Source organism: Hemicordylus capensis, chromosome 1, assembly GCF_027244095.1.
Source record: "Hemicordylus capensis ecotype Gifberg chromosome 1, rHemCap1.1.pri, whole genome shotgun sequence".
NCBI lineage: Eukaryota > Metazoa > Chordata > Lepidosauria > Squamata > Cordylidae > Hemicordylus > Hemicordylus capensis.
In genome coordinates this window covers 203,425,031-203,446,672 of record NC_069657.1, presented here as the reverse complement: position 1 = coordinate 203,446,672, position 21,642 = coordinate 203,425,031, and the positions used below count along the sequence as shown (strand labels likewise).

The 21,642-nt window shown below is 45.0% G+C and overlaps 1 long non-coding RNA gene across 8 annotated transcripts in view; it reads left to right on the top strand.

Moving 5' to 3' along the window:
- The window catches only part of LOC128336302 (uncharacterized), a 66,491-nt gene that overhangs the window by 28,160 nt on the left and 16,689 nt on the right, over positions 1-21,642 (top strand). For 2 of the 8 annotated variants that reach the window (XR_008311902.1, XR_008311903.1), the window contains exons 3-5: positions 7,764-7,930; positions 14,346-14,412; positions 17,112-17,258. This is a non-coding gene — a long non-coding RNA (uncharacterized LOC128336302). Of the gene's footprint in view, positions 1-7,763; positions 7,931-14,345; positions 14,413-15,409; positions 15,920-17,111; positions 17,259-21,642 lie in introns of those variants that run through there. The other 6 variants (XR_008311910.1, XR_008311907.1, XR_008311906.1 and 3 more) reach the window with 5 other exon arrangements.

Here is a 21,642-nt window from a genome sequence, read left to right as displayed (position 1 = left end):
CCCTTTCCCCATGGCATAATCCTGGTCTGAATTGGACTCCACCACTGATATTTACAGTAACACACACACACACACACACACACAGCCAAATGACATAATTAACATAACATCTGTTTTGTCCCTTAATTGCATAAACCGGGAAATACAAGTAACCAGCTTGGCAATTGACTCTGTAGCAGCTTTTAACAACATTAGGTGAGTAGCTGACTTATAAAGGTCTTCTTGAAATTGACCTAAATCATTTAAAACTCAGGGTCCATGACAATTGATTTGAGTATGCATCTGACATTGATGTCTAGGCAAATACCCTCAATATTGAGCTTTCAGCCTTACCCTTTTGACACAATTAAGGGAATAGTTAGAAATGCTTTGAAGTAGCTTAATGCTACATAAAGAGAAGACTTCTTAGTCATTAAATCTGATTTGTCTCACCTGGGGGGCACACTAAATAGTTCACACTTGCATAGTTGTGCCATACCTATCATTTGATTCTTGGGGAATAAAATATTCTCCTTAATCTGTTCATATTCATCCAATGGCTTTCTGTGTCTTCCTGCTAGTCTTTTCTATTATATATCTACACCTTCGTTTTTAATTTAGTGAGCAGCTTGGGGATTCTCAAGCACTCTTCTGATTTCTAAAACTTACACTGAAGATTCTCCCTTGTGTAATGAATATGTGCTTATCTCCCTGACCTTGTATTCTTCTCATCCTAACAACAGGCTTTGCTCCTTTGTCCCTTCTTATTATATCTCATCATGAAAGCTTCTATTTCCTCCAGCCTGCTATCACTTGAAGTGTCTTGGCTTAATCCCATTCCCCTACAGATTTAAAGGATTTTTTTCTTTCAAGATCTGGGGGGGAAAAATCCTTAATTTAAAAATAATTTGGCACTAAAACCTCACTCGAAACATTCTCTGCTATTTTTCTTCTTAAAAGCCAGCGGATTAAGAAGATCTCACTTGATGAAAGAAGCAGTATGTAGGAAGCCAAAACCTGACTTTTTAAAAAAGTAAAGTTTAAAATGTTCTAATTAAAATCACAAGTGGCAAGTGGGATAATCATGGGATAAGTCAGTACTGTGTTCCTCATCGGTGACAGCAAATGCCTAGAGGAGGGTTGAGGTTTGATGTACACAGATACAAAATAGTTGGAAACATCAACAAATTATCTGAAGCTCAACAAGGTCAATTAGTAGTGAATAATACCTGTCCATTAACCATCTTCACACCATAATTCCACAAGTGCACATGAATTTGAAACTTTTTATGCAGACTCAGATAATCTGTCTCACAGTCAGTTATTTGTATAGACTGCCTTCCCAATTCTCTCTTAAATATCTGAAACCTGTGGTTTCTGTGATTGCTTGCTCCCTCTTGGGGCCACATTTTACAATAAACCACAATAACTGAACCACCATTAATTCACCTAGCTTAATATTGAGCCGGGTCTCACAATCAGTGAGACCCGGTTTGGGGCGGTGAGCGGGGAGGGAGCCCTGGGTGGCCGGATTGGCTGCCCACACAATTGCCGGCTCCGTGATGGAGCCGGCGGGGGCTGGGGGGAGTGGGGGCCAATTGGCCCCCGCAAGCTCCAGCATGCCCTGCGTGAGCGCGCAGGGCATGCTGGTGAGACCCCCGGAGCCAGGAGGTGGCTTTTTGCCTCCCCTCTGGGGGTCTCCTCATGAGTAGCCATGGCACGGAGCCGAGCCACGGCTACTCACAATCAGAAAGCCTGGGTTTGCGGAGTGCTTGCTCCACAAACCTGGGCTTTAGGGAGGGCTACCAAAGCGGGTGACCCACCGGGCTCGCATGTGAGCCCAGTGGTATACACGAGCAACAAAAATCGGGCTAGGCTCTCCTAGCCCGATTTTTGTTGATCATGAGAATAGCCCCATTGTCTTCTATTGTTTTAATATTGTCCAGGGTTTCAGTAGAGGGCTTTCCTAGTTGTACCTGGAAATATCGGAGATTGAAACTGGGGCCTGCTGCATGCAAAGTACAGGAGGCCCTCGGTTATTGCAGGGGTTACATTCTCCACTACCCCTGTGAATGCCGAAACCGCAATAATTGAAACCTTGCACTATGGGAATGATGGGGTTAGGTTTCTCAGTACATGAAAAAGTGCTAAAACGTAGGGGGGCAGAAATAAGAGTACAGCATTGTACTTTGGCCACTCTGGTTCCCCAGCTCCTCCAGTAATGGCCCCCAACCCCCCCAAACACACACAAAAAACCCCCTGCAAATTCCAGGGTGAAAAGTCCAAACATGGCTCCCCACTGCCTCCAGAAGCCCACCCCGCAGCCAGAAATGCCACTGGAAATGTGAAACACATGCACGGAAACTGTGAATGGCCAAAATTCACTCGCACAATAATGGAAACCAGGTATATATAGCCCAACCACGAATGGCCAAAATGTCAACTGGAGAATCTGTGATAATCAAGGGTTTTGTGTATGTGACCTCTGGCCTTTCATCTAGTAGAGTCGTGCCCCACACATCCACCCCATGGATTGTACCTGGATGGCAAGCAAGCCAAACTCAGAGCATTGCCCAATCCAGGTAGGGGATAGCCACAGTTTTCTGCACTCATCTTATTACCCAGATGAAGAATCCTACAAACCAACCGCTACTGGTTGCACATGTATTCCAGTCAGGAAATCTGCACTGATCCGTACTTTTGTGAGAGTAGAAGTGGAGAGCTGCATTTGGCCCCCTCATTTGAATAATGGATTAGCACGACCATCAGTTATTATTTGTGATGTATTCAGCCCCAGCTGCCAAGTGCATGTGTAACTGGATTGGTGTATAAATCTTTGGCAAGACTTATGACCATGTTTGAGGTGGAAGGATCTCCACAGAGTGACTTTCCCCTCAAAATTGTGTCTAGTGAAATAGTCCTGCAAAAGCATCCTGAGCATTTATGAACCACCTGGTGTCCCATAGTCTTTACAGGACAGCTCTGCTCATATGGTACCATCTTTGTAGTATAGAGCAATCTTCCTGCAACAGACACCATTTTAGAATTGCCATCACTGCACTCCACTGGCAGTAGTTCTCCAAGGATGCAGTACATTGAGATCATTCACACAATCAAAAACTGTGTTCTACTTGGGTTTGGGAGCTGTGTGTGCTTCCAGTTTTCAGTTGTGTGGAAGCAAGTGGAGAGGAAAACCTGGGCAGAGGTGTTTGTGTGGAAGCAGGGCAGGTGGAAAAGCTACCCAGGTTGTCCTCCTACCTTGCTTCCACACCATCAAACATTGGGAGAATCCACAGCTGCCAAATGGGGTAGAACTCAGTTTGGGCTTGTGTGAATGACCTCATTTTCAGGAAGATACTGTGATGCAAATTCTCAGCCCAAAAAGGTTGGTTTCACAATATATCTGAACACATGGAATATATCTTACACTGTCAGATCATTGCCCAGTATTGTTAACCCTGGCTGGCAGCTGCTCTTCAAGGATTCAGAGAGCAGTCCTGCTCCCCTGTTCCAGATCCCTTTAGATCAGGGTTTCTCAACGTGTGGGTCCCCAGATGTTATTGGACTTCAACTCCCATAATCCCCAGCCCCAGTGGCCTTTGGTTGGGAATTATGGGAGTTGAAGTCCAATTACATCTGGGGACCCACACGTTGAGAAACCCTGCTTTAGATGGAGATGCAGGGAGGCGGGTCTCACAATTGGTAAGACCCACCATAACAAAGTTAGCGGAGAGAGCCTCACCCCGCAGATGATCCCTGATGCAGCCCTGCGTGGCCAGATTGGCCGCCCACACGACTGCTGGTTCCATCACAGAGCTGGCGGGGGCTTGGGAGTTTGGGGGCCATGCGCCCCCCGGAAGTTCCAGCATGTGCTGCGTTCTGTCTCTCTGTGCTGGAGAGACCCCAGGCTGCTTGTCAGCCTCCCGGTCAGGGGTCTCCTCGTGAGTTGCCACGGCATGGAGCCAGGCCACAGCAACACACAATCCAGAAACTCCGGTTAGAGGAGCGCTCACTTTGCTTACCTGGGCTAAGGGGAGGGCTGCAGAAGCGCGTTACCCGCTTGTAAACCACCGGGCTTGCCTGTGAGCCCGGTGGTTTACACAACCAGCAAAAACCGGGCTAGGCTCTCCTAGCCCGATTTTTGCTGGTCGTGAGAATAACCTCAGGGAATTTCACCTGGGAACTTCCACATGCAAAGCATAGGCTCTTTCACTAAGGTATAGCCCCTGCCCAAAGTAATGATGAATCAATGGGAAAGTGCATTTGAGCATGGGCAGAGATATTTCTTCTTATCACTTGGTTCTGCAACTGCTCCGATAAGCAGGGTTTTGGAAGTCAGTGTCTGTAGGTCAGAGAGATACAGGCTTCCAGACAGGCTGATCCTCATCATCTTGATTAGAAACCAAGCACTGCTACACAATCCGTGTGTAGAGCCGGGAGGGGTTTGGCAGGGAAAGGGGTTTGGCGGGGAAAGGGGTTTGGCGGGGAGAGTGTGCCCTGCACACAAGCAGTCATCAAGCCCTGGGTGACCAGATTGTCTGCTCACATGATTACTGGCTCCATCATGGAGCCGATAGGGGCAGTGTGGATCGGGGGTCCACCCAGCCCCCGGAAGTCCCAGGAGGCCACGTGCGAGTGGGGGGGGGGCATTCTGGGGAGACCCCTGACACCGGGAGGCTTGTTTTAGCTGCCCAGTCGGGGGTCTCCTTGTGAGTCACCACGGCACAGAGCCGCGGTGTCTCACGATCACGAAAATGGGGTTAGTGGGGCACTCACTGAGCTAACCTTATCTTAGGGGAGGGGTACTTAGGTGGGCTAGCCACCACTGAATCACCGGGCTCACCCACGAGCCTGGTGGTTTTCATGACCACTCAAAAGCGGGCTGGGCTTCCTTAGCTCACTTTCAAGTGGTTGTGAGCATAGCTTCTCTATATCTATGGCAGGCACAACTCACCCTTTTGTGGCTCTTTTTAAAGTCACCCAGCATCATTTCATGGAATAGGCCCATCTCCAAACAGAATAAATGCTTTGCTCTGACACCTATTCCATCTGTACAATGTTTGTGAGTGGCTCAGGCACCTGCTGTGTCATGCAATCTGTCTTGGTGGCCGCCAGAAGTGTCCATGAATTCAGGGGTTGCTGGCAGGGAAGCTCAAACAGGTGCCATAAAGTGCACGTCCCATCATGCAGGGCCATCAGTCAAAGGACACGTCTCTGTTCCTGTTCACATGGAGAAGTAAGCACTCTTCAAAGAGAAAAATGTCATTCCTCTAGAAAGATAATGCTTTTAATCAGAATAAAGGTGTGTGTGGTGGGGGGAAGAGTTTGATTAAATGTGAATTTGAGTGAATCGGGATGAGCTATCTATTAATAACCCAGATCTTTAAAAACTTTTCATTCTGGAACAGTCTCCTTGGAACAGCTGCAGGAGCAGAGGATCTCAGTTATTAAAATTAGCTGGATGAATTTGTGGTGAGGATTGGATGATTTAAGTTTTTAATCTGATATCTTTGGCTTCCTGGGTGCTAGCTGCATGAATGGACCATAAGCATTAAGACAGGGGTGTCCAACCTGAGGCTCTACACTGTTGTTGTACCACAGTTCCCATAATCTCTGTCCACAATTTTGGCTGGGGGTGATGGCAGTTGTAGTCCAACAACAGCTGGAAAGCCTCGGGTTGGCCATTGTTGCATTCACCCTCATCTGGATTTTGGGGTGGATTTCTACCCCCAGCTGCGTAAAGGTGGCTATACAAGCAAACCTCTGCATTCCCAGCTATGCTTTTGTTGTCAAACTCTTACCAGCACTCTGGTACATGATATACCCACAAGTATGGCCCCTTACTAGTTATGATATTTATGTTATTAATTAAAATATGACACAGGTTAAAAAAAAAGCTACCCCAGAATGAATGGGCTAGAAAATTACCCCAGAAATGAATTGGCTTTCTATGGTGGGTGGTTTCTATACCATTCCCATTATTATTCAATTGGGAGAAAACCCACCCCAGAAATTAATGGGCTTTCTATGGTGGGGTGGTATCTATCCCATGCCCATGTTCATCCCTTTGGAATGAGGGAGAACACCCTGTTTCTCTCTGGAAACTTCAGTTTTGTTTCCCCAGATGATGATGGTGAGGTCATTCAAACAATCAAAAACTGTGTTCTGCGCAGTTTTGGGAGCTGTGTGTGCTTTCAGTTTTCAGTTGTGTGGAAGCAAGGTAAGAAGAAAAGTTGCCCGAGCTCAGAATGGGACACATTTCAACATTCCAAATGCCATTTTGGACTCCAAAATGATGCTCTTCTTGCTTCTGCACGCACACAGCCACCATTTGTGTGGTGCACAGAGGCCAAAAGAGCACCATTTGGAGTCCAAAATGGCACTCTGAATGCTCAGAATTAGGAGAATTAGGAGAGGAGAGCTGGTCTTGTGGTAGCAAGCATGACTTGTCCCCTTAGCTAAGCAGGATCTGCCCTGGTTGCATATGAATAGGAGACTTGATGTGTGAGCACGGCAAGATATTCCCCTCAGGGGATGAAGCCGCTCTGGGAAGAGCAGAAGGTTTCAAGTTCCCGCCCTGGCTTCTCCAAGATAGGGCTGAGAGAGATTCCTGCCTGCAACCTTGGAGAAGCCGCTGCCAGTCTGTGACAACAATACTGAGCTAGATAGACCAATGGTCTGACTTAGTATATGGCAGTTTCCTATGTTCCTAATGTTCCAACTCAAAACGGGCCGTTCCGTTCTAAGCTTGGAACAGACTCTTTGTTTGAAAGGTGTTCCAAGCTCAGAACACTGGAAATGGCCCATTTCAAGTTGGAACGTTCCAAGCGTGAAATGTTTTGCATATCCCTACTGCTATTGAGGGCTTTAGCCAACATCAGCCTTGTAGTGCTGTCCAGACCTCACAAGGTGCACCTGCCTCCCTTCAAGAGGTCCAAACACCCTTGTCTGGAGGACAGAAGGGGAAGAGATCACCTTTTTAATTCCCCTCTCCCTTCAGGCTTTCTTTTTCCTGTTATGCTATGCTATGCTATGCTATTTATGCTATGTTAATTTTATTTGGGTCATTTCTATACTGCCCCATATGCAAATCTCTAGTTGGTTCACAATCTAAAAACACAACAATTAAAACATTAACACAAAACAATTGAAAATATAGATACAAACTCTAAAACTTCAAACTTTAAAGAGTGCTAGAAAATCAAGTTTGAAGCTGGCTGAAGAGGGTCTTTTATTGCTGTGTAACATCCCTGTATTGTGTAGGGAGAGGAAACTTCTAGCTGCACAGCATACATCCCCCACAATCCTAATCCCCTCATCCCCAAGATACTCACTATAAACTGTTAGGAGGTCAAGTCAATCAATACCTTCCCTCCCTTCCAATTTCCTGTTGTTATTTTTAACTGTCCTAGGTCATGCCCTCAACATTCTGAAAGGTCCTGGAAGCACAGGTCCTAGAAGCTCACAGGGCTCTTTTTTGAAGATGAAAAACCCTTATCTACTAACTTGTAAACTTATACATTTACAAATGTATCTATTTCCACATTCCTGGGGAATTCCACACGCATGTAGAAACCACTACTTTATTTGGGGGCAGAGTTCAACTTAAGTGGCTGAGTTTCTATTATTAGTATATAAATGATTATGATTAGGTAATGATGATGAGAAAAATACTGTAATTGTTTCATATGCCATTGAGTATGGAAGTATAGATGATATTGCCACCAAAAGCAATATTGGACCCTCGCCCTGACTAATCATCTTCTGACCTGTCCCCTACCCAGATATGTCTGCTGTTGCTGCAGCTCCTCCTTCTACTGGCTTCCCCTGGCTCTCCAACCCTGCTGGGTTTTTTTCCATATCTGAACTGCCTCTTCCACCTTCCTTCATGGATGACAGACAGGAAGTGAGAGACACAATCCCACTACTCCTCGAAAAAGCAGCTGAATTGGTGAGAGATAACAGATATATTCAGGCCTCCCCTGCTCATGCATTCACTGAATCCATGAAAGGGAAGTGAGATCACATCCCCAACCCCAGCTTCCATGCATTGAGGTGAAGGTCTGAAGGGGTAGCTTATACACACACAGCTATACCATGCAGAGGTTCCCCTTTCAGACCATCCTAACCCATGGTGGCCAGGGGCAGAACTGATGAATGCACTGATCTTGGGGGTGGGCCAGTATACATAATGCCCCTCCCCTCACACATTTGCTACATGCATGGAGGGAGAAGGAGCAAAAGAGGTGCTGGTTACAGGTGATGGCTCTTGTCCATAGATCAGTTTCATGAGTTCTCTCCAGAGTAGGGGTGTGCATGGACTGCGGTCCAAGCTGCGATCTGAATTCAATGTCTGGAAGTTCTAGATGGCTCGGGGGGGGGAGGGCGATGAGTGGCACCTTTACAAATAAAAGCACAGGTCCTTACCAGTGTGACGGCAGCTCCATGTGTGGAGGCCAGGTGAGTGATGGAGCTGTGCTGCCTCCGCACACCACCGGTGTAGAGTGCTGCCACAGCAGGAAACTGCCTGGAGCCGTGGTCACGCTGGTAAGGACATATGCCCTGGACCGGTCCAATCTCGGACTGCAGCTCTGTGCACACCAGAGTCTGTGGTGAGACTGTGCCCAAAGGGGCACCATATATTCCCTGTTAGCTTTTAAATTCAGATCAGGATTGCCAAAAGTGGAGACAGGTGAGTTGTTGAGAGACAGGTGTATTTTTGAGACATCCAAAAGTGATCTGATGGAGGCATCACTGCTCTTGCTTGACACATCCATTTCTTTTGTGCAACTGCCATCTCTCATTAAACCATTTTTGGGGGTGGGCATTTGAAGCCATAAGGCTATAAACCCTTTGAAGAAACGACTGCAGGAGGAGTGTACACACCCTAGCAATGCTACCTTTCTCATACCATTCTCAACACTCTGAAAAATCTATAGTCTGTCTCCAGCCTATAGACTCAGTATTGAAGAGTACCTCCATATTCATGGATGGAGGCTACTGAACTGTATATGAGTGCAGGAAGCTAAGATATTCCCCATCCACAGATTTCTTCCTTTTACTACTTTCTGAATGACTTGCAGTATTGAGACCGAATGCCAGAGAGCCCCAGTGCTGGCACCAGGAAGGAACCTCCTGCAGAGGAAGAGCCATCCAGAATGCTTTGCAGGCTGGCAATCAAAACACATTAATGCCAGGCACCTGTGTTTTAGGGCAAGAGTCCAATCAACTCGAAACGGCACCATTCCATTCTGACAGATGGGGATGAATGTACATGCCTAAGAGCCTATGTACTGCATTGTACTTGTGCTGAAATACAAGCACTGTGGGCAGGTTTTCCAGCCAGGCTTATCTTAGCTATGTCCATTCTGAGCTTTTGAACCTAGGATGAAGGGATGTTCCCAGCAGTAAGTAACCTAGATGCAAATTGGATTCATGTTATTCATTCATTCATTCCTAATTAATATTGCTCAAGGAAACATATGATAATTTTATATATTAAAATTTGCAACTTTCTTCTTCTCGGTGGTTGCTCCACCATCAGGCCTTTAGCCAGAAATACTATAGTGAAGAGGCCACTAGACATGGACCCACTGTACGTCAGTGTGAAACTGCAAAAGCCAAAATACAAGTCTGATCTCTTTACACTCAGTTAATTTATTCATTTGATCGAATCCAGGGACGGAAATTGGCATGTCCCTATCAGGATTAGGCCTTATATGTCCCCACCCCCACCCCCATGGGTATGGCCTTGCCTACCATCTTGAAATTTCCCTGTGATACCTTCACTATGTAGCATTAGAACAGCTGTCAAACCTTTGAGCTTTTCTACCCAGCACCCAGCACAGGGAAGTTTTAACTGCTGATCTTTGAATGCTGGCTGAGTGTTGGATCATACTGTTTTTGGTGTTGTCTTTAATGCTTGTAAATCTTCATGAGCTTAATTAAGTTATTCTGCTTGTATTGATTAGAATCATGATCTGTGATTCTAGATCATAGGTCATATGATTCTAGATCAGCCTCTCACTATGAGGCTGTTCTCATGCGCACCCTAAACCAGCCTAGGGAAGCCCAGCTTGGGTTAGGCTGTGTGTGAGACCCGCTGGGATCAGGCCCGATCCTGGCAGGGCAGTGCTGCCTAACCTAGCTTTTAAATCCATCTCTTAGCAGGGAGTTAAGGGCTTGAGCAAGCGCTTAACCTGGGCTCTGGGATCATGAGTTCACTGGGGCTATGTTCAGCCCCAGGAGACACAGAGATGAGCACCTAGAGTGCCATTCTCCTTGGGAAATTCCTCAATGCATTGTGTATGACATGTGGTGCATTATGGGATATCCAGCGGCTGGGGCACATTGTCCTGGCCTCTGGAGCTCCCAGATGATCCAGCATGGATCATCTGGGAGCATGGTCCATGCTCCCATAACAGTCAAGAGCTTGTCCAGGGCGGGGCGCGGGGGCGGCGGGAGTCAGTTCAACCATGCTTCCAGTTCAAGTCGCCAAACTAAAATTGAGATTGCCTTTTCTCCCCACTTTCCTCTTCAGCTTATGTCTTACAGGGGCAGTAACATAAGGCTGCCTCCGGAGATAACATGGAATCATGGGTCTTTTCCAGGGGGCCCTCCCCACACTCTCCCATCCATATTTTGACATACTGGAGAGTGTGCTCTCTGCAGCCAGTGAGACTGCAGGGAGGTGGGGGAGCTAGATGTGCGGGATTCCTTCTTTCATGAAGGACAGCCCAAACAGCCAATAGAAGCTGGAGCAAGGGAGGTGCTTCCTCCCTCAACTCTGGTTGGGGAAAAGGCTAACAGCGGTGCCAGCGTTCAGATATAATGCTGGCACAACTAAACCAGAGATAAAGGTGGCAAACCTAGGTACAAACCACGGTTCGGGGAGAGAAACTGCAGGTCCATTTTTTGCTTTAACTGTGGTTGCCCACATTCAGACTTGCTGTTTGCAAAACCACAGGTGAAGGGAGGTCAGGTTTTGTGTTACATGTGAATGTGGTCTAAGTGTCATAATACCATATCTCTTGTAAACAAGGACAATGCACTGTATAGGTGTCACATGGATGCAGCTGTAAATATGGGAGGGGATTGGCATAGGATTTGGTTGAGCCCTCTTCTTCCATTTCCTCTCTGGCTGGTCTTTAACTGCACATACACCACAACATAATGCCACTGCTTTCAACGGGAGGCCCATCCAGTTATTTTTCTCCACCCCATGTCCACACAATTGACTTGTACTCCAGTCACAAGAGCTTGTCTTTCCTTTTAGCTAATAAGAATATGGTGTGTTTTATATCTTAACAGTATTCTAACAACTCTCAGTCAATATTATGGATTGTTCTGCCACTGACAGCAGTTGCTGCAGTATCGGCTTCTCATAATCTCACAATAATTCATCATTAGGATTTTTAAAAAATGAAAAAGGAGGATATTAAGTGCCATTTAAATAAACTACTGCCTCTAAATCACTATTTGTTGTAGTCATGAATGACTATTTGTTGTTTGATTTCAACCAACATATTATAGTTTCGTGACTTATCTAGAGACAGTTCTTCCAGGGTGTTTTCCAGACTATGAGATTTCCAATGGGTAAAGCATTGCAAAGTGTGACGGAATAATGCAATGGTTTAAAACCGAGAGTAAAGCGTTATTCAATGCTTCATTGTAGGCTGGTGGCCATTCATATTTTGTGCCCATTGCAATGTGTTTTCTAGACAGGACTGTATATATTCTCCTTGATAGGCATTTATTAGCCCCTCCTCCTACTCCATTTGGGCCAATGGAGCTGCGGTGGAAGGGTGACGTGGAACTCTTTTTTGTAATTTCTCAGCTGCCTCGCACAAATCCTCCAGCAGGGGGTAGCGCCATTCCAAAACAAAAATCTAACTTTGTCTTGCATCATTCCAGTTTTGCACAAGAACCCCGGGGGGGGGGGCGTTTAAAAAAGAAAAGAGAGGGCATGGAGTGCATGAGGAGTAGGGATGTGCGAACCGGTTCAAACTCAAAGCAGTTCAAATTCAAACCAGGTTGGTTCGATGGTTCAAATTCGAACCGAACCAGCCATCAGGTTTGAGCTGCAGGTTCGAATTCGAACCAAACTGGGGGTGGTTCGATTAAAATCTTATATGCTACCAAAGAATCTACACTCAGAACACTTCAGAAACAACAAAACCCACTACCCCATGGATTGCTAACCCATGGGCGGTTGGCACCCTTGCTCTGGGACACCCCAGCACCCCCCAAGTGCAGTTATGGGGCTGCTGAAACCTCCATTCTTCCCTATGGAGAAAAACCTTTAAGCTACTTGTGGAGTGCTGGGGTGGCCCAGAGTGAGTGGTGGTGTAGTGCACAGAGGGTGCTAACCACCCCCATGGGTTGCTAACCCATGGGGTACTGGGTTTTGTTGTTTCTGAAGTGTTCTGAGTGTAGATTCTTTGGTAGCATATAAGATTTTCAATGACAAACCATGAATCCACTCTCATTGCTAACCTTAAAGACACATAAACTTCAAAAATCACTTTAAAATCAGCACTTTGCCCAATTCCTTTCAAATAATTCTGGTAGCTTCCTTGCCCCCCTTGGGCACTACCACCCACCACACTCTGCTCTAGGCCACCCCTTTGCCCCTGACGTGAAGCTATACATTTGCTGACACTTCCATGCTTCTTTATGGAGAAAAACCTTAAAGACGCCTAAACTTCAAAAATCTCTTAAAAATCAGCCCTTCACCAAATTCCTTTCAAACAATTCTGATAGCTTCCTTGCTCCCCTTGGGAACTACCACCCAGCACACTCCACTGTTCTGAATGTAGATTCTCTGGTAGCAAATGAGATTTTCAATACAAGCCATGACTCCATTCTCATTTGCTACCAGAGAATCCACACTCAGAACACCTCAGAAACAACAGAACGCTGTACCGCATGGGTTAGAAATCCATGGGGATGGCTGGCACTCTCTGTTCACTACACCGCCACTCACGCTGGGCCACCCCATCACCCCCCAAGTGCAGTTATGGGGCTGCTGAAACCTACATGATTCCCTATGGAGAAAAGTGTAAACTTCAACAAATCACCAAAAATCAGCCTTTGCCCAAATCCTTTGAAAAAATTCTGGTAGCTTCCTTGCCCCCCTTGGGCACTACCACCAACCCCACACCACTCTAGGCTGCCCCTTTCCCCCCAACGTGAAGTGATACACCTCCATTATACCTTATGGGGGCAAACCTTAAAGATGCATAAACTTCAACAATTCACCAAAAATCAGCCCTTTGCCCAATCCCCCTGCAATTTGGGTGGTAGCCTCCACCCGTTAGGCACTACCACCCCACTCTGCTCTTCCACCCCAGATCCCACTTTATGCCCCAAAGACACTAAAACTTCAACAATTCACCAAAAATCAGCCCTTTGCCCAATTCCTCTGCAATTTGGGTGGTAGCCTCTACCCATTAGGAACTTTTGGTGAGCAGTACCCCACTGCCTTGTGGGTGGTAGTGGGGTGTAGTTGGCACATGGCAGTTGACAGTTGGTGCTGTCGAAAAGACAGTCAAAATGAATAGAAGAAATGAAGGTGTGTAATGAATCCTCATAAGGATTCATTGAGTGAAATTTCTTATACACCAAAGAATGCAAACACTTGAAAAATAGTGACCACACATTAACTTCTATAAGGGCTAGAGCTTAGCTTTTTTTTTTTTTTTTTTTTTTTAATGAAAGCCGGGAATCTGGGGAAATTAATAGGAGGGATCCAAAACTTGAATCGATTCTAATCAAATCAGGCACAATTCTATTTGTACCTGAATCCAGCCAATGGACCACAAGGGTGATTTGTTTTGTCTCCAAATCACCCAAATCAGTTAGATTCAGGTACAAATCTATTTGTACCTGAATCAATTTACACATCTCTACCCCCTGCCATGGAAAAATACAGTTACTTTCCTGCAATGTGATTAGCATGTTATAGGGCCATAACACATCACTAAAATTCAAACAAGGCATTGGAAATATGGCTGGCACCCTGCTGACCGTGCAACGAGTGTGATGTCAAAACACTGGCAATACAAAGGGGCACTTATGGGACACGTGGCAGCGTGTTATCTGGAAAACACCCTGGAGTCAAGTTGAAATGGCTGCCTGGAGCAGATAATTTTGAGGGAGCCACCAAGGTGGCAAAATACCCACCACCACCACCTCACCTGTCTCCCTCTACCATCTATTATCCAAGCAGTTATTTGCTGAGTGATGCCATGCCAATCAGCAAACAGCCACTTCAAAACAGCCGTTCTCCTTCTCCTCCACTCCTAACTGGCTAGTAGTCTTCAGATTCCTCCTTCCACTCCCTTCCCTGTCTTTTCAAAATGCAGGGTGGGAGTGCAGGAGGGGAATGGAGAAGACTGAGGACACCTTTGACGCACACTGTGGCTGGATGAAGTAAGTGGGGGTGCAACAGCTGGGCTCTCTGTGTGGGGAGGGAGGGGGGAGGGAGGGATGTGTACAAAACTGGTTTTGCTGGATCGGTTCAAATCCGAACCGGATTTGAACCAACCTGGCCTGGTTCAGTTTTGGTTCCAGTTGAACTGGACCTGGTCAAACTGATTCACAAAGGTTTGGAGCTCTACTGGTAAAGGGAAATTTGGTGAAGATTCCCCTTTACCAGTAAAGGGGCATGGAGGTTACCCTAAGCCTAGAGAGAGTGAGAGGGGAGTCATTTAGTACATACAAGTACTAGCAGCAGCAGCAGCCATGGGGGAGGTGGGTGGCAATGGCTCCCCTCCAACCCTGCCATCCTCCTCCAGAGTCATCCGGGCCAGCGGTGGCCCAATTTGGGCCTCTGTGCCTGCATGTAGGCCATTTTAGTGACCTTTGCACATGCGCAGAGGCCATTTCCATGACCACACAAATTGGGTGGCCATAAAAATGGTCTCTGTGCATGCCCGAACCTGGCCACTGATGGCCCTGGCTACTCAGGGGGAGGTCAGTGGGGGGAGTCACCATCACCACCACCACCCCTTTACCAGTAGAGCTCTGAACCAGTTCTGTCCAAACAAGCCTGGTTCAGTTCAACCTCGGACCAGCCAAGGCCAGTCTGGTTTGACCGTGAACCTGTTGAGCCAAGCCAGTTCGACACTGAGCCCAGTTCAAACCAAAAGGAGAGAAAGAGAGAGAGATTAGAAAGAGAGAGAGATACAGACATGATGGGCTAGGTAGGGGAGAAGAAAGAGGACAGAGAAAGAATATGGAATGGCCTGGATATGAGGAGTAGAAGGAAGACAGAGAGAAGTAGGGACATGGATATGGATATGAGGAGTAGAAGACAGAGAGAAGTAGGGGCAGTTGGATGTTGAAAAAATTGGTTAGCACATGACTGTATTAAATAATGGAGGTGAGCATGAGGAAAATAGTAAGGCTGATCCTTTGTGCACTGCAGGAGGAGGTGGCATATTCTTCCCCACCTCTGGTATTAGAGGGTCTTGGACTGCTACTGGACTTACCCAGATTTGTTCATGATCTGCTGCTTCTCTGAAATGCCCAGAAGATGCAAGAGTTTGTCTGTGTCCTTTGTTTATGTGATCCCACTGAATGAAAGCACCTCCCTATGTGCTAGAGGGTGTTGATTTTTACCCACAATAGGTAAAACAGCAGAGCACTAAGGAATGAGCACACACTCCAGTTACAGAGTAGGTAGCAGAGGATGGTTTGGATATTGCAGCTATTTAGATAAAACACATGGAGATCCTTGAATGACTAAACACTAAATATTTATTGGTTAAATACACTTAGATAGGAAAGACCTATCACTATTTTAAAGGACTACATAATGGATAGGTAAGGAGAGAGAGAGAGAGATGTTTCCATCTGCTCTCTAGGAGGAAAGGAAGGATTGTGACTCAGCACAGGAAGTGCTGCAGAGTCAGTTCAGGGGTCATAGAGTAGGGACAGATAGGGAGACCCTGACTCACTGTCTCTACTCCCAATGCCCCTAGTGGTCATTAGGACAGTTGGTGCAAAAGGTCCATGCACTGGAAGTTCATCTCCAACAGTATGTACTTTCATTTGTTCCTCCCCAAAAGCATGTTACCTCTGACAATTCAGAATGGTTGAAGCAAATAAGTGCACAATTTTGGGAGGGGGGGGGCATCACCCAATGTGTGATCACTCTACTTTCCTATGGAGAAAATCCTTATCTAAGAACCTTTTAATTCCTTTCAGAAGAATCCTCCTCAAACTGAATTTGTCTGTGTTCCATAGAAGATCTCCTTCACTGACACTTTTTGCCCAAATAGGGATAGGGCCAGATCAATATCCAAAAGGGCAAATTAATTCCTGTCTTGGAATTGCCTTATAGTGTTGCAGTTCCCTGTCACTGCCAGCAATTTCCCAGCAACACCGATGCATAAGAATTATGCACTAAGAGGAATCCTGAATGTGAACTTGTTTTGGTTTTTTTCACTCACATTCAGTCTTATATGCGCTATGCGGCAGACTGGGAAATATCTATAGCTCCCTTGTAGACTTGCACATAGAGCATAGCAATAATGAAAGGTAACTGAGATTTCTGCCACTCCTCTTCTACTCCAAATAGGCTACTTTTTGAAAACCTAAAGCTAAATGATAGCTATTAGAAATTCAACAACATTGTTTCCCTCTAATGGGCACAGCTTTATCAGGCTTGTAAATCAAATTTACAGGAAAGGGCACTTCTAGCAGCAGCTAGGAATCGGGAGTGTGCACGTTCACTTTTTTCGTTTAGGAACTCAATTAATGCTAGTTTTGGTTTAATTCATTGCGGGGGCGGGGGCATTAAGATCTTGTGCTGTTCCTTTCAGGACCATTCAGAGGATCCTGATTTGTTTCATAATGCCTATTTGCTTTAGGGTGCTTTAAAACAAAATTCTAAAGTTGGATTGTTGTTGATATTTTGTATCATATTTTTGTCAGTTTTTGAAGCATACAGGCTTCAGTTTAATGAATGGAAAGACAGTAGTTGACATCCAGACAAAGTTACTCATTATGCAAGAGGGCTTCCTCAGGTAATTTGGTCAGGATATCAGCCACTATATTTAAAAACAACAACAACTGACAATTGATATTGAATTGATGAGTTTTATTTATCTGTTCTATAAATGTAGGTGCTGCCTTTTGTGATACAATCTTTTCAAGTTAGCCTGAAGAATCTTTAAAGAATACAATAAAATCAACAGGAAAACTCACAATTGTCATAAAAACATTAAAGTCGGTTGAGATCAATGACCTTTGGCAAAGGCCCTGCAACAACAGTTTGTTTTTTATTTATGGTGTTGTAATTGTTTAATCGTTTTATACTGTTTTATAATTTCTCTTTTAACTATTAATTGATTCTAATGGTTTTGTTTGAAATGTAAACTGCCCTGAGCTGTTCTGGAAGGGCGGTATAGAAATTGAATGAATGAAGAATGAATGAATGAATGAATAAACAAACAGCAGAGGCTTCAGTTGCTGCTTGAAAGTGGGCAAAGAGGGGGCTTGTTGGATATCCTCAGGGAGAGAGTTCTCCAGTTGTGGCACCACCACTGAGAAGGCCCTGTACCTGCCAAATGTACCTAACTTAGTGGCAGACAAGAGAGCAGGGCCCGTAAAGCTAATTTTAGGGCTCTTGTGAGTTTAAATGGGCAAAGGCAGTCCTTAAAATAACCCAGTCACAGTCTGTTTGGGGAATGTTCAGTTAATCTGGAATAGTATTTATTTGTATTTATTTTTTTAATGTATTTCACCTCAAAGAGGCTCCCAAGGCAGCTTACAACAATTTCTAAAGCAGTCAAAATACTAGATACAAATACAGCACGTAGTAAACAAAACAAAACAAAAAAAACAAAGAAAGAAAAGCAGCAGCAGCAAGGCAAAATCTCATCAGAGGTGGTCAGAGAAGGCATTTAAGTTCCTGCCAAATAAAATAATGTGATCTTGTGAACTCCCTCTCAAAAGCTCACACATAGACTTGCTTTGTTGAAAATCTAGTCATGTTCCAAATGATATAATTGTCCCCAAGAGTTGCCTGCATCCTGTACACATTTAAAGCTGGTTTGAGCCGTGTGTGTTTAAAGCCTTTAAATGATAGCAAATTTAAACTAGCTGTGAAGGATGTAAACGGAATTAATTGCTTGTCAGATGCCATTCCTGGAAGACTGAAGTACTCTGTGTACAACACAAAATGCCTTGAACATCCATCAGCTTTCCAAAATCTAGCTATCACAGTCCATGTGTCTATAGCATGGCCTTGGAAAACTGGAACAAATAGCGCCTACTTATGAGTTCTAGGTTTTTTGTGATTTCCCTCCTAATCTTCCCCAGTCTGAATAAATGGTTGCCATGGTAGATTTTACAATGACTACTGAGAATTAGAGATCACAACCACATTTCCACTCGGGTCATGAATCACAAGGTAGCGATTACTTTTGGCCAATGCAAGCTGGATCTGAACCTGATCCAGTGAGTAGCAGATGAAACACCATGCATTCAAATCCCCCATCCGCTGAGCCACTGTATTGAAATAGTTAGTCACTGCCATCCCACTGGTGTGTTGCAGCCGTTTCTCAGCAGGCATCCTAATTATGATGGTTAGCAGCTGTGCATTATTTATGGCTTCTGTGGTGTTCAGCTCCATTAAAGAGAAATACTAACAAATCTCATTGTATGGTGCATATGGAATTCAGTGGAGCCATTTTGAGATGCGGTGTCTTTATCATTTTTGTTTTATTTAATACGTTCAGTGGAGAAGTACAAGTACCATTACTCTTGGGTTTAAATTTTAAAAGGTATTTAAAAAGGATAAGCTGTTAAACAACTTGTACTGAAAACTGAGCCCACAGGATATCCACCAGTGGGTCATAGAGACAAAAATCAATCCATGCAAGCACCCAGAACTTGTAATGCAGATCCAGAGATTTTGCAATCCAGAGGCAGAGGGCTATCAAACTTCCTCTTGTTACTAAAGGTGCAGTTGCTCACTGCAGCCATTTCATCACAGGACAGAGCAGTAGAAATAACCAAGAAATGTTAGTGTCTCATTGAAAGGAAACAAAGTGGCACAAGATTATGTTTTGCAGAGTACAAAAAACAAGGTGCTTTTCTGTCACCCATTCATCCTCCATGGAGATGGCAGCCAGCCATTGGATCTAAAGATTATGGCCTAACTGCCTTAAACTGGCATGAACATGTGACAAAAATAATACTTTTACTTGTGATTTTATTCAAATTCCAACTTCTCTAGGTATCAGTGTGCAGCCATGTTAGGGTGTAAACTCCATTTTAAGATAGCCATGTGGGAGGGAATTTCTGTCTACTAGTCGTCTTTCTTGAGTCTCCCTTCTTGCGTATCAGGGGAAAACTGCATTTGATCATTTCTACAGGGGGTGGAGGAAGGAAAACACTTTTCTAGACATGACAAATATTTTTATTAATGACTCCTTGAATTCCTTTCCTTCCATCCTGTTCCTGTTGAGAAACCCTGTTGAGAAAATGTTGGTTTTCTTATTCTTAGTAGGTACCTTAGCCATTACTTCATTATTAGTATGACCTTACACTTGTTTACTTGGAGGAACATCCTGCTTACTCCCTTACTCCCAAGAGTGTGCATACAATTGCACTCTAGGATAGTGATGGCCTCTATTGGTCTTGAACCCAAGGAAGCAAGGTTGCCTCTTTCTAGCCAGAAGACTGGTTCTATTGTTTCCATGAAAAGAGGAGGTTTACTTATATATACAATATATACATCATCATTATATAAATATCCATATTAGTAGTTGTAGCAGCAGGAGGAGGAGGGGCATCAGAATATTCTCTTTCTGGAGACTCAGATGTTTCACTTCCCCCCTTTTTGTTCCCTTGTCAGGTGTTTCCCCATTCCTTGTCCCCTCAGTAGATGTGGGAAGGGGGCTTACTTATCGCACAGTTCCTCCTCCATCCCAGTCTCTTTTGGCTGGTTCTGGGCACCCTTCTGTGGCTTCCAGCGATGTGCTTTTCTCCTCCTCAGCCTTGTCCCTTGTCCTAAAATTCCTTCCCACCACCCTATAGCCTCGTGAGAATTCATTCCACCCTTTCCTGCCTCATTCCCTCCTGTGCTCTTGTCAGTTGCCCTGCAACCATTTTCTTTTCTTGACAGCCTAAACTCTTAAGAAATATCTGCCTTATTTGTGAGTATAGAGAGTCCTTGAAATGTTCCTGACACAAATTTTGCTGATCCAGGATGCAGTGTGCAACATTTCCCTTACTGTAATGAAGTCTCATTATCAGAGTTTTCCACCCAATTACACAGATTCCTATACTATGTGAGAGGAGACGGCATTGTGTTTATACTGCTAAATGCAAGCTGTAATAGAGGGCAGCAGCCAGGAAAGAGAATGAAAGTCTGAAGAAAAAAGAAGAAGCTACATAATGGCACCTCCTTTGCATTGTCCATGTTTGAGCAGCTGAAGCTAGAGAAAGTCTATGACCCACTCTAGCTCTACACTCTCACTTCATGGGTCTGTAAATAAGAATTTTACTCTGACAAAAGGTGCTTTTTGCAAAAGGGATGGATTGCTTCCATTCTGCAGCACTGCCTCCTGCAATGTCCACAATTGCACCCCTTGTCATTTGTATGTGGCGAGTGGGGGGTGGGGGAATCCTACAAAATAATCTGTGACCTCTCTTTTATTTTCTCGTTACCTTATTGTTCTGGGTGAAGCATCACAAGGGGAGAGGAGGGATAGTGATAAGATTTCTTCTTGTTGTCATCATTATCATCTTTGCAGAATTGTTTCCAGTGAGAGAAGCCACAACAAGGACAAGGAGCGTGATTCCACTGGCTTTGCCAGACTTTGCCTCACTGTGTTCTGCTGTGAACAAATTATATTTCACTCTGTGGAGTATATACGACTGTGAACGGTGTGGGGTAAAATGCCATTGGGAGCTGAATTCAGCTTCCTGTTACTGGAGCTGCCTGAAGTGATGGCATTGTACATCTGAACTGAGTGTGTCCTGGTCCAGACTCTTCTGCACAGTCCTTTCCCAGGATTCTTCAATGCTCCCCGCCCTAGGCCGGGAGCTTTTCAGATGGCGACTTTACCGCGACTTTACTTTATGTTCACACATGGGCCAGATTTACCCCGAAGTCCATGCAATATTTCAGAGAGCACTTCACACACAATTCAGGTTTTTCCTTCTGTATTGGGACCTAGCCCAATTTATGTCCTGGGTAAAAAAAAATTCCTTTTTGCTTCTGAGTATCTGTTGTGTCCCAAACTCACACCGTAAAGCCTGCTGTCTGAAAAGCCTCCAGCTGAGTCTTGTATTTGCATCTGCAATTCTGTGCTCCAAAGGCAGCTTCCAAGTTGTTGTTCTACCAAACTTTTCCTTTCAGCAGGAACTACTGTAATGGGTGGGGTCACTGAGTCCTGCAAAGCCAACGCTTTGTGAGTGAAGTTTAATAAGGTATTTTACAAAAAGAGCAGGACAGTGGCCAACTACTGTTTGCAGGGAGGTATTATATATACACAGTGGTTGAATACTTGGGGGGGCACTCCAAATATGATAGTAGTCTCTACATACCCATATAATTCTCTAGGTTCCCAGAACTAACAAGGTTGTAAAAGGGAAGAGAGCTGGTCTTGTTGTAGCGAGCATGAATGGTCCCCTTTGCTATGG